Source organism: Tupaia chinensis, unplaced genomic scaffold (genome assembly GCF_000334495.1).
Source record: "Tupaia chinensis unplaced genomic scaffold, TupChi_1.0 Scaffold140301_1, whole genome shotgun sequence".
Taxonomy (NCBI): Eukaryota; Metazoa; Chordata; class Mammalia; order Scandentia; family Tupaiidae; genus Tupaia; species Tupaia belangeri.
This window is the reverse complement of record NW_006200179.1, coordinates 2,680,942-2,683,626: the sequence shown is the minus strand read 5'-3', so window position 1 is coordinate 2,683,626 and position 2,685 is coordinate 2,680,942.

The window sequence follows — 2,685 nt, the reverse complement described above, 5'->3', positions numbered from 1 at the left end:
ATCTCACAGAATAATTGATGCTACAGACAAAAATATGTAATTTGCTGCCTGTAAGCCTACCTCGCAAGAAATGTTGAAAGATTTTTAGGCAGAAGGAACATCTTGTTCAAAAAATTTGATCTGCATAGACAAAGGAAGAACACTGAAGAGAGCCTAAGTCTAAGTAAAAGGAAAAGTTACATTTTTTATGCAACATTTGCTCATAATAAAAACAGCAAAAATATACTAATTTATGTGTCCTTATACAATAAATTTATGACCTGATGCATGTATTAAAAAAAAGATATAAAATTAATCTAAATGTCTATGTTAGGAAAAAAGAAAAAAGCAGAGCAAGTTATATCCAAAGTAAATAGAAGAGAGAATAAGAATTAGAGCAATAGTCAGTGATATTGAAAACAGAAAATCAATAAAACTTAAAGCTGACTCTTTGTAAAGAACAACAAAATTGATAAGCTTATATTCAAGAAAACTAAGAAAAAAAGGAGTGTTTTCAAATTACTAATATCAGAAATAAATGAGGGAGAGTCACTAAAAATGTCCTGGTTATTAAAAGGATGATAAGGAAATATTATTCCCCACAATTCTGACAATCTAGATAAAATGAACAAATTCTTTGTAAGGTACAAGCTGTTCTTGAAATTTAGTAAAATAGCATATTTAAAGTATCTTCAGACCTCTGCTTCCCCTCCCTCCCGAAAAAGGTAACTATGGGTAGTGATGAGTATACTAATTAATCTGATGTCATAATCATTACATAATATATGCATACATCAAATCACCAGTTGTACACATTAAATATACATAATTTTTTAAAGAATAATTTTATTTAACTTTATTTATTTATTATTTTAATTTGACCAGAGAGGGACAGAGAGAGAGAGAGAGAGAGGGAAGTGAAAAAGCAAGACGCCAGGTCTGGTACTCGAACCACAATCAGCCATGTGGGGACCAGTGCCCTTAACTATCACTCCATCTGCTGGCCCAATATACACAATTCTTATTTGTCAATTAAATATTTGATAAAAAGAAATAGATAATCTAGGCCTATATCTATTTTAAACATTGAATAAAAAATTAATGACTTTCCAAAATAGAATGCAATGGGCAAAGGTATAGTCTCTAGTGAATTCTACCTAATTCAATACCTAATTCTACCTATTTATAAAAGAAATTACATGGGGTCAGCACATGGCATGGTGTTTAAGGCACTGGACTCCCATATGGCCAACTGTGGTTCGAGTTCAGGATCTGGTGGCTTGCTTTCTCACTTTTCCTCTCTCTCTCTCTCTCTCATGAGTGTGTGTCCTATAGCAAATGCAAATAATAAATAAATAAAATTTAAAAAAATATTATAGGAACCAGCAATAGCATAATGGTTACATCACTGGTCTTCTACATAGTTGACCACGGTTCAAGTCCTGGACCTGGTAACTTAAAACTCAGGTTAAGCCTGTGTGTGTGAGTGCCCAAGATTCCCATAGGAGAGTGGAGGAGAAGGGATTGTGCAATGGCCATCCCTCCTGGGGGGCTGATTTCTTGCTTTCTGTCTCTGTGGTGAGCACACATGGCTTATAGCAAAATATCCTAAAGAAAAAAAAAAAGAAATTACAGATGCTTCCTCTAATTACAATTTTTTAACTTTAAGAAGCTATGAAAGTGACGTGAATTCAGTACAGACAGTAACTCCATTGAAAGCTGAGGAATTTGTGAGTTAATAGTTTTAATTGGCTTTATTTTTTACTTGTAATATTTTTGACTTACGATAAATTTATCAGACATAACTATACAATAAAACAAAGAATATCTTACAATGGATTTATCAGATACAACTATACAATAAATCAAGGAGAATTGTATACCAATTCTCTACGGTCTCTTTCAGAGAATAACAACAGATTCATTTTATGAAAGCCAGCATGATCCTACACAAAAATAAGACAAAAACATTATAGAAAACTATTGTTCAGGCCAATCAGTGTTGTGGTGGTTTGGGTGGGTGAATCCCACATCTCTAACTGTGCAGTTAGAATCCTGGACTTGGTGGCTTGAAAAACACACTGGGTGCATGTGTATGTGATCCCCAAATTCCAAGAACAGAGTGGAAGAGAAGGGATTGAGGTATAACCGTCCCCTCTGAGGGGTGCTTTCTTACTCCCTTCTCATTTCTAGCTGGTGAGCACACACATGCTATGGCAAATTAAAACAAAAATAAACAGCAACAAGAAAAACTACAGGTCAATATTTCTCATTAATATAAATGCAAATATCCTCAACAAAGTATGAGAAAATATCCCAATAAAGTTTGTAAAGGATTATATATTACAACTGTTCTAGTTTGTCTCATTGCTAATGATAAAGAATACCTAAATCTGGGTATCTTAAGAAAAATTATAAGTTTATTCCTTTTAAAGTCAGGAGGTCCAAAACCCAGGAGCCACTATTGGGAAGACTTCTGGCTTCATCTCAATACGACAGATGGCATGAGAGTATGTTTCTCTCTCCTTATAAAACAGCAAGGAATTAATCATGGTGGTCTTTCCCTGTTAACCTTAATCCTAATATCCCCCCTGAAGCCTCAGTTTCTGACACCATAATGGATTGTTTTTAGCCTCTTAATCACTATACAATGGCTCAACACATAAAGTTTGAGGGGATGTATTCAAAATATAGCAGCAAGTAAAT